Genomic DNA, 15,224 nt, shown 5'->3' with positions numbered 1-15,224 from the left:
ATGCCGCCTTTGGAGGTTAGAGTACCGCAGGGCTCAATTCTGAGCCCTTCTCTTTTTAACATCTATATGACCCCTCTGGCGGCATTGGCGGAAGACTGTGGAGCCCAGATCGTGTCGTACGCGGACGATACACAACTTCTGTTCACGTGCGACAAGGGCTGCGATTTTGACAGGACATCCATCCGGGGTTGCCTTGGGGCAGTGTTTGACTGGTTTAGTTATAATTACCTCAAGTACAACTCCGATAAGTCCGAAGTACTTTTCTTCGGCTGCCCTGTGGTTCCCAGATGGAAGGAGTGGTGGCCTCCTGCCATGTTCCCTCCCACCAGCGACTCAGGGGTTGCTAAAAATCTGGGCATCCAGATTGACAACAGCCTCTCCTTTAAAACTCAGGTGGCCGGTCTGGCCGGCAAGTGTTTTGCGATCTTGAAGATGCTGAGGAAGTTTCTGCTTCTTCTTTCTTTAGAGCATAGAAGAATCACGGTTCAGGCCCTGATAGGCTCGCACCTAGATTGTTCTGATATACTATACCTAGGTCTTCCGGACTTCTTTTTAGAGCGTCTTCAGGTTGTGCAAAACTCTGCTGCCCGGGCCATTTTCGGACTCACCAGGAGAGCCAGGGCCAGTGATCTTCTTAGAACCCTTCACTGGTTGCCCATCAAGAAGCGAATCACCTTTAAGGCCCTGACCATTGCCTTTAAAGCCCTTCATGGTACTGTCCCTTGTTATCTTCGGAAACGCATCGGTTTCTATTTACCATCTAGATCTTTGCGATCTGCTACCCCGGGCAGGGCTGTTAACCCGGTGATCCGACGTGCGCGCTGCTGGGGCCGGTCTTTTAAACATCTTGCCCCCCGGATATGGAACGCTCTCCCGCTGTCTCTCAGATCCAACACCAATCTACTGGCTTTCAGGAAGGATCTGAAGACTCTGCTGTTCACGCAGTGATTCTCTTCATTTTGTTCTCAGTTCCCCCCCTTTCTGCTTTCCACTCTGGGTCGGTGACGGTCTTTAGCGCCGGGACACTCCTCAGAGTAGCCGTGCGCTATAAAAGTACCCCATATAACATAACATAACATGAAGTTGTTTTTTGTGAGAAACTGGAGTTGGCTGTGACACAGGTTCACTTGGATCCAGAGAGAAAGTTCCAAACCCAATGAAATAGCCAGAAGCAATTCCATCTATCTTTGGTAGCTCAGCAGGTTTTGATGGACTTGCAGATGACTTGTTTTGAGGCATATTCACATAGATGTCACTGTTAGGCCGAAGTGAAATCTGTGTTTCTGTTGTTGTTCAATTTCAATAGGCACGAGTTACATTCCATTGTTGGCAACTCCATAACTCCACAGAGTAGAATCTTTAAATTGTATTAGTCTTTCTGTCTGAACCTCCTTTATGGTAGTGAGTGGAGATAGGAGGCTACCCAGGAGCCCACGCAGCCTGCTATTCAGTGTCGGCCACATAGTGTGGTTTGATCAGATCAATGGAGACAAATATATTTTCTTTCTTACTGGCAAGAGGCAGAATGAGCACTGTTCTTTTTCCTTCAACAGCCAGGACAGGTTCAGACATTCGGTAAGATGGCCTAAATTCTTTCTTTTCTACAATCTTTTCTCTGACCAGGTCCCTGACTTTTGGGACCCAGGCAGATCTTGCCGTGAATTATTTTACTTCCCTAGTGGTGATGTGTTTACTTGGATGTTGCTTTGTAGTGCCCAGAATGAATTGAGTTCCTGTTAATCAGCCAAATCATTGGCGATGTCAAACGTTTTTTCATCCGCCAATGTGCTGCCACAATCAAGGTTGGGTACCCACATTCTCGTCCCAAATAGGACCTTGTAAGGAGTACGGCCTCCTAGAGAGCTTTTGGCACATCATTAAGTGCCCTCTGGACCCCATATAGGTGATTGACCCAACTACCACCGAGCCTAATATCCTTGCTGTTAAGGATTGCTTTAACCCGTTTACCGCGGCAAACATTTTGCTGAGGCGCGGGCGTTCTATTGCGCGGGCTGGGCTGCATCGGCCAACGGTCGCATTGGCCGATGCAAGCACGGAAGGGGTTAAGTCCCGGTATTTGTTCTCCACTATCGCATTTTCCTATGGGTGATACAGTGTTGAGTACCCCAATGCAATACCCAAACTTCCCATGGCTTCCTTGTAAGCCAGAGTGCTAAACTCAGGGCCACGGTCAGAATGTGATGTGCCAATTGCGTATGTCTCTATAAAGACTCACAAATCCTTTGTAACAGGTTCTTGAGTATTTGGTCTTGCTGATGTCCTTTTAAAGAGGTTCGATTCAAAGCATGGTGGTCAGCTGTAACAATGGTCCACATGTGGATCTACTGCAGATCTGTGGTATAGGAGCTCTGTGTTGTAGGTTAGCTTGGAAAAAACAAATCTTTAGACAGGTTTTGGAGAATTCCTGTGTTTCTAGTTTTTGGGGTACACTCTATAGCTTTCACTGTGTGTAAAACATTCTAGCGAGGTACTGGAAAGAGGTGGTGGCGGAGGTTTTAGGTAATGATCAGTTTAAGTTAGGTAGTATTATTTTGTCAGTACTTTGGTCCTCCTTCTCCTTGCTGCGGTGGGGAGAGTTGTTTCCTCTGTGAGCTGCTTAAGTTAAATATATGTGTGTGCATGTTGATTTATCAGTGTGAGGGGGCCTTTTTGACCTGCATGGGCTGTCAGGAGTTGAACAGATGCGCCTACAAGACATTTTCAATTATGACTACATCTTCCAGAATTCCAGTTCTTGAGGTGGAAGGAGCGTTGTCAATATTGCCCAGCAGGAGCGTACAGGAAGTGCGCGTAATTCTGTTCTGGTTGATGGTCTGGTGGAGATTCAACTTCTGACTGTTCTGTTCGTGCCCTTGTAAGCGCGCTGAATTAAGCGCTAATATCAATGGAAACCGCGCTGAGGGAAGCGCCAACCCCCGGTGATTGCCTGTGCCGTCCACGCTGGTGTAGCGCTGTGTTCTGGGAGCAGCGCTGAGGGAAGCGCCGAAGCACGGAAATTGCCCTCTGTTGTTCCGCGCTGGTGTAGCGCTGTATTCTGGGAGCCACACTGAGGGAAGCGCCGACCACCGGAAATTGCCCTCTGTTGTTCCGCACTGGTGTAGCGCTGTGTTCTGGGAGCCGCACTGTGGGAAGCGCTAACCCCCGGAAACTGTCCTCTGTTGTTCCGCGCTGGTGTAGTGCTGTGTTCTGGGAGCCGTGCTGAGGGAAGCTCGACTCCTGGAGATCTGCTCCCAGCTGTCTCGGCTGATGTAACGCTGTGATCAGTAACGCCGCGCTGAAGGAAGCGCCGTTTGTTTAGACTTTTCTGCTGCAAATTGGAATCGGGCTGAGGTAAGCGCTTCAGTATTTGTCAGTAATTCTGGACTTTGTTCTTCCTGAAATACGTTCCCGCTTTGACTCTTGTTTTGCCCTCTCGGAGAGGATTCATTCACCAATGACTTTGGGATTAATATTTTATTCTTCTTTATTTTGTCTGGAACAGAAAGGATTACTATTGGTATACTGAATTCCAATCTATATCATATGTCCCAGTTATTCAACAACCAAGGAAGGGAAGGCTACCTGAGACTGCTAATGTCATAAAAAAAATGTGTATGAAAGTTATCTACTTGGGTATGTATGAGTTTGTGGCATATGACTTTTGGTTGGTAGTAGGTATGATTGGAAATATAATCTTTCCTGCTTTCTTGTTGTAGGTATACCACTATATGAAGAGAAGTATCTCTGTTTGGATCTATGTTGGTATACAGGAGTACAAATATCTTCAGCATCAAAGCCACAGGTACAGGTTAGCCTTAGTGAGATATATATATGAGAGTAGAAGAACAATATTGTAAAGTATTAACCCGGTATTCTTTTGTTGCAGGTGTCCCTCTCCCCGCTGTTCCTTCCCTAATACCTTTTCCTCACCTGATTGCCTTATTACTCTGTGTTACGTTATCCAGAGTTGGGGACATCGGGAGGTGGACCCCTTTGTGCATCATCCGGAATTCAAGGAGTGGACGTGGATCTAACAGAATTACGCCCCCACGATATACCACTCCTTCCGAGTCACAAACATGGCGTCTTTAGATGATGTATTACAAGCACTAGTGATAGTACAACAGGAATTGGCTGCTTCTAAAGCAGAAACTGCTGCCCTTAGAGAAAGAGTGGACCGTCAAGCTAGGAACCCCTTCGATGCCTCACAGGTTGCATCCCAAATACAAGTGAATGTACCTCCTCCCATTCCGTTGGCTTGTCCTGAGAGGTTTTCAGGGGACCCTTTAAAGATACAAACGTTTTTAACACAAATTATGTTACACTTCTCGTGTAAACCAGCATCATTCCCTACCAATCATTCCAGGGTTGCCTTTGCCATATCATATATGACTGGTGATGCAGCTAATTGGGCGGTACCATTAGTCAAATATGATGATTCTCTCCTTTCAGATTGGGACTCTTTTCATAGAGAATTAGAAAGGGTATTCGATAGGCGAGCTACAACTTTCTCTGCAGACCGTGAGTTGCTAGAACTTACACAAGGGAAACAGGATTTAGTTACTTACTTGTTTAACCGTTTGATTGCTGAGACGGCTTGGCCGGAAGAAAAGAGGATGTCTTTGTATTACCAAGGTTTAAGGGACGACATGGAAGACGTTATTGCCCAGATTGATCCACCGCCAACCACGTATACGGATTTAATGAATCTTACATTACGTTTGAATCATAGGATAGCAGAAAGGAGGGGAGAAAGGGCATATGCCCATACTGCAAAGACAGAGAGAGGAAATAGAACTACCTCGTCTTCCTCAGAACAACATTCTGAACCAATGGAAGTGGGAGCAGTACGAGCTCCATTGTTTGGGACAGAAAGGGAAAACCGCAGAATGTTGGGTATTTGTATGTATTGCGGTAAGAAAGGTCATTTTGTGAGAGACTGCCCCACCAAACCAAAGAAATTGGGCATGTTGTCTTCTAATAAAAAAGTGGCCATTACTACCATTCCCACTTCTAGTCCCATTACAACCAAAATTGGAGATAAAGATGATCGGACACATTCTCATGGGTTGCAGTTGCCTTCCTTGGCAGGCACCAATGTAGTTACTTCAGTATCTCACATAGTGATACCCATGCAAATGCATCAGATAGGGGTTATGGTGGAATCAAGAGCCACAGGGAACTTTATAGACTGTGGTCTAGTTCAACGTTTGGAATTGAAGCGTATCCCTAGAGATACACCTGAACAAGTACTGGCGGTGGATGGGAAACCATTGAAGTCAGGTCCAAATATGGAAGTAACAGAGGAACTGGAGTTAGTCAGACGTGGGGAAGACATTAATCATGTTGAAAAGATCTCCTTAAACATAATCGAGGCACCTCAGTATGAGGTAATACTGGGTATGCCTTGGTTATGGAATCATAACCCCACGATTGATTGGACTAAGAAGATAGTGGAGTTTGAATCAGAACAGTACAGAACGTCATATAACCACCCTCACAATACTCATCTAGTGGCTCTGACTCAGATTTATCATGTAGCAACAGCCGCATAAAAAGAGACGATACTCCCGTCTGAGTATGTCAAGTTCAGGGAAGTTTTCAGTGAAATCAAGGCAGAGGTATTACCGCCACACCGTGATTATGATTGTCAGATAGATTTGATACCCGGGCCATTCTGCCTTCGTGTCGAGTCTATGCATTATCAGAACCCGAGACACAGCACCTACGAGAATACTTAGACCATTATGTAGACATAGGGTTTATTCGACCCTCTCATTCACCTGCGGCTTCGCCTTTATTCTTCATAAAGAAAGCCAACGGAGAATTGAGGCCATGCATAGATTTTAGGGTACTAAACAAAAACACAGTCCGGAATTGTTACCCTCTTCCACTCATCTCTGTCTTGCTGGATCAGGTGAGAAAGGCCCTCATTTACACCAGACTAGATCTAAGAGGGGCCTATCATCTGGTAAGGATATGAGAGGGGGATGAGTGGAAGACGGCTTTTAAAACACGCTATGGTTTGTTTGAGTACCTTGTGATGCCGTTCAGGCTTTGTAATGCCCCTGCGGCATTTCATTTCTTTTTGAATGACGCATTAAAAGACTATGTGGACAGATTCGTGGTTGTCTACATAGACGACATTTTGATTTACTCCAACAATCAGGAAACTCACGTTAGTCATGTGTCCCAGATACTGCAAACGTTATTGGAACATGGGTTGTTTTGCAAACTGAATAAATGTGAGTTTCACATGCATGAGGTTGAGTTTCTGGGAGTGATCTTAAGCCCATCAGGATTATGCATGGCAGAAAGAAAGGTGTTGGCGGTGCAGGAATGGCCTACTCCGAACAATGTGAGGGATGTGCAATGCTTTTTGGGGTTCTCCAATTATTACAGGAGATTCATCTCTTACTTTTCGCAGTTGGTCTCTCCTCTAACTCGTCTTTTGAGGAAGGGGAATCCTTTTTGTTGGACTACAGAGGCCATGGATGCATTCGCATACCTAAAAAGGGCTTTTACCTCAGCACCTATTTTGCAACATCCACAAACCAAAGTGCCTTTCATTGTGGAAGCGGATGCATCCGACATAGCAGTGGGGGCTGTTTTGTCACAACGTGATCGGCATACTGGACAGTTACATCCAATTGCCTTCTTATCCAAGAAATTAACAGCCCGATTCATGAAACAAAATTGCGCTCGCAAAGGGCCAGATTCTGAGAATCTGGCCCTTTGCGAGTGCGATTTTTGCATTTGGGATTCATCATCCCAAATGCAAAAAACGCTGTTTGAGAAATCGCATATTTGCGAAGAATTGGATTTAAGGAATCTCCAATAGAGATTCCTTGAATGCAATTCATCAACCAATTTGAAATTGCGAATTCGCAATATTTAGTCGTAATTTACCACGAAGTCTGACTTCGTGGTAAATTGCGAAAAAATAGAAAAAAGCACTTTAGTGCATTTTTCTCTTTTGCATGTTACACACACATGTCCTTTGGACATGTGTGTGCGCTACACCTGTGTAAATTTGCATTTCAGGGGTGCTTTGTCCTTTGGACACCCCTGGCACCCTTGAAATCGCTATCTTATTTGCGATTAGCTAATTGCTAATCGCAAATAAGGAAAACTCCCCATTCATTCCTATGGGCCTTCAGGCCCATAGGAATGAATGGGGAGTTTTCCTTATTTGCGATTAGCAATTTGCTAATCACAAATAAGGAATGTGTAGGAATCGCATTTTATTTTGCGATTCCTACATGAATCCTGTTTTGCGAGTCTGTAATAGCGATTCCTTATGAATCACTATTAAAGACTCGCAAAACGGGTCTTTGATGAATCTGGCTGTGAGTCCTTAAGAGCTCAATTACACGGTGGCAGAAAAAGAGTTGTTGGCCATCAAGAAAGCTTTCCAGGAGTGGAGGCACTATCTGTGGGGGGGGGCGAAACACCCGGTCACGGTATACACTGATCGCAGAAATCTACAATACATTAAAACGGCCAGGCATCTCACCCAATGACAAATGCGGTGGATGCTGTTTTTTGCAGAATTTGACTTTGTAGTTGCCTTTCCGCCAGGTTCCAAAAACAGAAAAGCAGATTCATTGTCAAGACAGGAGGACATTCTTGAGTCCAGAAAAATCATTTTGGAAGCTATCATTTCGCGAGACAAAGTGATGTCTTCTATTACATTAGAGAACTTTTTGGAGGATGTACAGACGCACAAAGACTCGAAGTGGTGGAGGAAATAGGCAAGTCAGGTTACACAAAAAACCCTCAAGCATGGATTACCTGTCTATCAAAACCGTCTGTATTTGGCTTCCTTGAGTCTCCGACTAAAGGCATTCAATTGGTGTCACGAGTCTGTGATAGCCGGTCATTCAGGATGTAATAAGACTCTTTGCTTAATGCAAAGACAGTTCTGTTGGGAACACATGAATACCGATGTCAGTCTTTGGGTAAAGCAATGCAACACTTGTGCTCGTGCGAAAAGTGAGCATTCCAAAGCAAAAGGCAAGTTGGATACCATGCCAACTCCCTCTCAGCCGTTGCAAATCATATGTATGGATTTTGTTCTGAGTTTACCTTTAGATCAGGGTTGTGATGCCATCATGGTAGTGGTTGACAGTCTTACCAAAATGGGCCATTTCATTCCTTGCAAAAATGTACCCACTGCAGGTCACACCGCTCAGTTGTTGCTGACACATGTGGTCAAACTACATGGACTCCTGAGAGTTATTGTGTCAGACCGGGGGCCGCAGTTCATTGCCCGGTTTTGGAAAATGTGGAGCAAAGCTCTTCGGATTGAGGTGGCTACATCAACTAGCTTCCATCCTCAGACGGATGGCCAGACGGAGAGATTGAATCAGACTCTTAAGACTTATCTACGATGTTATCCTAGAGAAGCAAGCGACTCTTGGGTCTCCATGCTGTGGCTAGCAGAGTTGTCATATAACAACACCTGGCACAGTTCTATAAAAGAATCTCCTTTCAAGGCCAATCATGGGTTCCATGCGAAAGTCCTTCCATTGTTCGTCCCCTGTGATGTCGTTAATTTGCCTACTGTGGCTTCTCAGATGGAGGTTCCTTCAAGTGATGGATAAGAAAATACGGCAGAATCTGGATAGGGCTAAGGAACAGTATAAGAACTGGGCGGATCGTCGCCGTCAGGATGGCCCCACTTATAGGGTGGGTGATCATGTGTGGTTATCCACCAAGAACATTTGTTTCCGGTCCAAGCATCTTTCATCCTCGGTTTATTGGCCCCTATGTGGTGGTACGTCCTGTCGGTCTTGTGGCATACAAGCTGAAGCTGCCTGCTTTTCTGCACATTCACCCTGTGTTTCACTGTAGTTTCTTGAAGCCTGCGATGGGGGCAAGGAGAGTGGTTGTTCTGCCGGTGGTCCGGGACGGTCAGCTGGAGTACGAGGTATGGAAGGTGTTGGACTCCAAGTATCGTTGTGGCCGTTTGTGGTATCTCATCACCTGGAAGGGGTATGCGGCGGAGGACGACTTATGGGAGCCTTCCTCGAATGTCCATACTCCCAGGGCCATGTGGGTGTTTCACGCACGATACCCGGATAAGCCTAGGTTTAGGAGGCGTTTGGGAGATGGGAGTACTGTCAGGAGTTGAACAGATGCGCCTACAAGACATTTTGAATTATGACTACATCTCCCAGAATTCCAGTACTTGAGGTGGGAGGAGCGTTCGTATCGTATCGTATCGTAGGGGGAACTTATAAAGCGCGCTGACACCATGGGTTTCCTGGCGCTGGTAAAGAGTACAGAAAACAGAGAGACTAGACAGATTGGGGAAAGAGCCAGGTTTTTAAAGACTTGCGAAAGAGGGTTAGGGAATTGGAAATTTTGAGGGGGAGAGGGAAAGAGTTCCAAAGCTTGGGGGCCAGGTGAGCAAATCTCCGGCCTCCAGATCTACAGAGCTTGAAGGAAGGAACAGTCAGAAGGTGAAGGTGAGAAGATCTCAGGGTACGGGATGGGCAGTAGGGACTGATGAGGGATTTGACAAAAGCAGGGCAGGGGCCGAGTAGTGACTTAAAGACAAGGCAGCCGGTCTTGAAGGCTGCCCTGGAGACGACAGGGAGCCAGTGGAGTTTGACAAGGAGGGGCCTGGCAGATTGCCACTTCGGAATCCCTAGAGCTAGTCTCGCCGCCTGATTTTGGACCACTTGTAGTCTAGCCATCGATGTTTTGGGCAGGCCGTGGTAGATCGAATTGGAAAAATCTAGGCGGGAGAGGACGAGGGCCATGATGACGTGCAGGAGGGCATCAGGTGTGAAGAGGTATGCCACTTTCCTGATCCTGCGCAGTTGGTAGATGCAGGACGAGACCACGGTCCCTACCTGCGGCCCTAGGGATAAGGCGGAGTCAATGGTGACCCCCAAGCTCTTCACCGAAGCTGCAGGGGTGGGAGGGGGGCCCATGTCCACCGGCCAAAATTGAGGCCCCCAAAAGGAGGCACTCTTGCCGGGGAGGAGAAGCTCCGTCTTTCCGGGATTCAGTTTTAACTGATTGTGGCCCATCCACTGGAGAATGTGGGACATGACTGCTTGAAAGTTGGGGATAGCAGAGGGGGAGTTAAGGGGAAAGATGAGTTGCAGGTCGTCCGCGTAGTTAAACACGGTAACGTCCCACTGCCTCAGAGAAAGAAGAAGGGGACGAAGATAAAGATTGAAAAGGAGAGGGGACAGAGAAGAGCCCTGGGGAACCCCGCAGAGCGAATGCTCTCTGGGAGCTCTGAAGGAGCCAAGGCTGAGGGTCTGGGACCTGCCTGTCAGAAAGGATCTGACCCAGGCCAGCGCCGGGCCCTGAATGCCGGCCTGTTCGACACGGTGGAGAAGGATGTTGTGGTCCACCGTGTCGAAGGCGGCTGACAGATCTAATAGTACCAGGGCCTGGGGAGCAGCATTGTCCGCACCGTCTCTCAGGGCATCCAGCACGGCCAGGATCACTGTCTCCGTAGAGTGGCCGGGTCTGAAGCCTGCCTGGTTGGTCTCGAGGAAGTTGGATTTCTCGATGAACCGGGAGAGACAGGAGGTGACGTGGGCTTCCAGGAGCTTTGAAAAGAAAGGTAAGAGGGAAATAGGGCGGTAGTTGGCCGGGACAGCGGGGTCAGCCCCCGGTTTCTTCAGGAGGGGCACCAGCACAGCCTCCTTGAATGGACCCGGCACCATACCAGAAGAAAGAGAGGAGTTTAGCAGAGGGAGGATGCAGTCGGGTAAAGAATGGCAGATGTCCCGGAGTATTGAGGGAGGGCAGCAGTCGTCTGGAGATCCCGACTTAACGCGGGTGGCGAGAGTCGCCAGAGATGTAGAATCTAAGAGGGGAAATTGAGTAAAAGAGGAAGAGTTATGAGGAGGGGAGACAGATCCAGCGCCAGGAATCATGATGGGTATGGTGTTCTTGATTGATACGATTTTATCGATAAAGAAGGTGCTAAGAGTGTTACATGCTTCCTGTGTGGGGACCTGAGTGGGGAGCGTTCTGGGGTCGGAAGTGAATTCGGTAAGCACCTTAAAGATTTCCTTGGACTGACAGGGGGCAGACAGAATTTTTCCAGAAGCATAGGTTTTTTTAGCATCCAGGATGGCAAATTTATATCTATTGCGTGCAGATACATAGGCGTCTCTGCTTGTGGCGCAGTAGTCCCTCCTCCACTTGCGTTCAGCCTGGCGGAGTTCTAAGTGGAGGGTTTTTAGGAGAGGAGTGAACCATTTGTGGGAATGGCAGTGGCGGGATTGGGGGAACTTAGTGAGGGGAGCAAAAATGTCACTGGCTGTGGTAAGCCAGTCGGTCACGAGCCTGCACAGCTCGTCGGTGCCCGTGTCATCGGGTAGCAGGGGGGACGTTTGGGAGAGATGATCCAACAGTTTGGGGGAGTCGACAGCCTTCCACTTGCGAGCCCTGCCACCCTCCCGTAGGGGTGCTCTGATCTGGCCAACCGCCGAGAATGTGGTGTCGATCAAAAGATGGTCTGACCACACACAAGGAGTTATAAGTGGGCGGGAGGATGTGACTCCATGGGTCCAGATCTGGTCGAGGATATGGCCACCCTTGTGGGTGGCTGACCTGATTAGTTGGGTAAAATTCAGGCTCGAAAGACCCTCGAATAGTTCGGTAGCATGTGCGCCAGCGTCCTCATGCTGGAACCAATAATTAAAGTCACCTATGATGACAATACGGGGGGAGCAGGTGGCAAGATTGGTCAGCTGGTCGATGAAAGTAGAGGGGAAGGAGGGCATGGAGTGGGGGGGACGATATAGTAGCACCAGAGTGACTGCGCCTACTTCAGTCCCCAGACGGAGGACCAAGGTGTCCACTTCCGGCAGGGTCATGGCCGCAGAGGCAATGATCTTAAGATCCTTGCGAATGATTGCCGCCACCCCTCCCCCGATGCGACCCCCTGCTCGGTTGGTGTTCAGCAGAAAGTAATCGGGGGTAGCGTGGCCAAGATGTCTGGAAGGGAGTCGTCAGTAAGCCAAGTCTCTGATAACAGCAGGACATCGGGGTTTTCAGACATCAGTAGCTGTAGGATATCGACTTGGTGTTTGACCATTGATCGGGTATTTAGATATAGTACCCGAACGGACGACTCCGTAATAGCCGGGGTGGCAGGAGGGGGGGTCGGTGCTAGGGTAGGAGTTAAAGTGCCTGCAATGCCAAGAGATGTAATACGAGCCCAGGTGTCAGAAGGGAGAGGGCCGGCGGAGGCATGTAAGTGCCTGAGGGAGGAAGGCGGATAGAATAGGGGAGTGATAGCATCCCGGGCCCCTGGCCTCGGCCGGCCGCGGACGGGCGCAGACGGGCTTAACTCAGGCGCAACTCCGGCGCGCCTACGTCGCGCCCGCTGCGCTCGTCCGCTGCGCTGACACATAACGGCCGTTTATATAGGGGCGGGACGAGGGTGGAGTGTCTGGGCTGCACTCCGAAGGGACAAGCCCAATCTAAGATGGCGCCCGCGAGCGCTGGGAACCGGCGGTTCCAGCCAGCCCCCAGCCAGCAGCTTACCTTAGGAGAGCAAGATTTTCAGGTTAGTTTACCTGCATAACAAAATGGTATATTAAAATACAATTTAAAAACAGGAAAGCGAGAAAGCGCGACCCGCTCGCAATCAGCAGGGCACAAGGAGATAATACAACAGGTTGCTCTCTGAGCGCTGGCGAGTCAGCCCACTGCCACTGGGCCACTCGCAAACACGAGGCAGGAGGCAACACGCGCTCCTATATAGGGGCGGGACGAGGGTGGAGTGTCTGGGCTGCACTCCGAAGGGACAAGCCCAATCTAAGATGGCGCCCGCGAGCGCTTCGAACCGGCGGTTCCAGCCAGCCCCCAGCCAGCAGCTTACCTTAGGAGAGCAAGATTTTCAGGTTAGTTTACCTGCATAACAAAATGGTATATTAAAATACAATTTAAAAACAGGAAAGCGAGAAAGCGCGACCCGCTCGCAATCAGCGGGGCACAAGGAGATAATACAACAGGTTGCTCTCTGAGCGCTGGCGAGTCAGCCCACTGCCACTGGGCCACTCGCAAACACGAGGCAGGAGGCAACACGCGGTCCTATATAGGGGCGGGACGGGGGTGGAGTGTCTGGGCTGCACTCCGAAGGGACAAGCCCAATCTAAGATGGCGCCCGCGAGCGCTGGGAACCGGCGGTTCCAGCCAGCCCCCAGCCAGCAGCTTACCTTAGGAGAGCAAGATTTTCAGGTTAGTTTACCTGCATAACAAAATGGTATATTAAAATACAATATTGTCAATATTGCCCAGCAAGAGCGTACAGGAAGTGCGCGTAATTCTGTTCTGGTTGTTGGTCTGTGGAGATTCGACTTCTGATTGTTCTGTTCGTGCCCTTGGAAGCACGCTGAATTAAGCGCTAATATCTAGGGAAACAGCGCTGAGGGATACGCCGACCCCCGGTGATTGCCTCTGCCGTCTGCGCTGGTGTAGTGCTGTGTTCTGGGAGCCGCGCTGAGGGAAGCGCCGACCCCCGGATATTGACCTCTGTTGTTCCGTGCTGGCGTAGCGCTGTGTTCTGGGAGCGGCGCTGAGAGAAGCGCCGACCCCCTGAAATTGCCCTCTGTTGTTCCGCGCTGGTGTAGCGCTGTGTTCTAGGAGCCACGCTGAGGGAAGCTCCGACTCCCGGAGAGCTGCTCCCAGCTGTCCGCGCTGGTGTAGCGCTGTAATCAGTAATGCTGAGCTGAAGGAAGCGCCGGTTGTTTATACTTTTCTTCTGCAAATTGGAATCACGCTGTGTTAAGCGCTTCAGTGTTTGTCAGTAATTCTGGACTTTGTTCTCCCTGAAATACGTTCCTGCTTTGACTTTTGTTTTGCCCTCTCGGAGAGGATTCATTCACCAATGACTTTGGGGTATTATTTTATTCTTCTTTATTTTGCCTGGAACAGAAAGGATTACTATTGGTATACTGGATTCTAATCTATGTCATATATCCCAGTTATTCAATAACCAATAAGGGAAGGCTACCTGAGACTGCTAATGTCATACATTTTTTTTGTATGAAAGTTATCTACTTGGGTATGTATGAGTTTGTGGCATATGTCTTTTGGTTGGTAGTAGGCATGATTGGGAATATAATCTTTCCTGTTTTCTTGTTGTAGGTATACCACTATATGGAAAGTAGTGTCTCTATTTGGATCTATGTTGGTATACAGGAGTACAAATATCTTCCGCATCAAAGCCACAGGTACTAATTAGTCTTAGTGAGATATATATGAGAGTAGAAGAACAATATTTTATTGTATTACCCTGTATTCTTTTGTTGCAGGTGTCCCTCTCCCCGCTGTTCCTTCCCTAATACCTTTCCCTCACCTGATTGCCTTATTACTCTGTGTTACGTTATCCAGAGTTGGGGACATCCGGTGGGACACCCCTTTGTGCATCATCCGGAATTCAAGGAGTGGACGTGGATCTTACATGGGCTGCGTGCAATGTGAGGGGAAGTGAATTGCAATGTTCTCGTTGTCACATCAATGTCCCTCTGGTCTCTGCACGTGTATGATGTATTCCCTAATGAAGTTGGGTGTTTTGACCACTCGTTCTGGAAGCTCGGGGTTTTGGGATACTTTTAGGCATCTTCTGGTAGGTCATTGGGTACCTTCCTGGGATCTTGTGTAGGGCTGGTTGTAATGTGGCATACTGGTGCGGGTTAAGAAGCTGCTAGACCCCAGTATTCGGATGTGGCAATGACTGGGATCAGCCCTATTGCTTCCTTGGATGATGTTTGTGATGTCCTGTGCATTTTATTCAACAAGTCGGGTGTGGTGGCGAGCATATCCATGCACCTTGTGCAGGGGGTGCGATGATCATCTATGGAACCCCAATTTCTCCCGTAGCCTCTTATCCCTTGGATCCAGGATGCTTTGGGTCTGCCACCCTGGGCGGTAATCTGGGCTTCCTACCCGGTGAAACGCTACTCCCGCTGCTCTGGAGGGGCATGATTCAATGAGCAGACTTTGGATGCTTTTTTTGGGACAAATTAGAAGAGAGGAACCAGCAGAATGTCCTGCTTACAATGGGAGTTAGGTGCACTGCTGGGGCTTGTTGTGTGGAGAGGTAACAAACTGAAACGGCTGATTGCCCGGGTGAATTTCCCTATTGACTTGGTGTTATATTTGTGCATGGACTATGGAGTTCTGTTGGCCATCACAACACCCCAAGTGCACGGAAAGCCTGGCATTCAGTGCGGAAG

At 48.5% G+C, this 15,224-nt stretch overlaps 1 protein-coding gene across 1 annotated transcript in view; it reads right to left on the bottom strand.

Annotated features, from left to right (window-relative positions):
• LOC147708073 (potassium/sodium hyperpolarization-activated cyclic nucleotide-gated channel 1-like) overlaps nucleotides 1-15,224 on the bottom strand; it is a 2,256,393-nt gene that overhangs the window by 45,534 nt on the left and 2,195,635 nt on the right. The gene's annotated exons all lie outside the window — the stretch shown is intronic.

The sequence above is a fragment of the Lissotriton vulgaris genome, chromosome 6 (genome assembly GCF_964263255.1).
Source record: "Lissotriton vulgaris chromosome 6, aLisVul1.2, whole genome shotgun sequence".
NCBI classification, from domain to species: domain Eukaryota; kingdom Metazoa; phylum Chordata; class Amphibia; order Caudata; family Salamandridae; genus Lissotriton; species Lissotriton vulgaris.
This window is presented reverse-complemented; position numbering and strand designations above follow the sequence as displayed.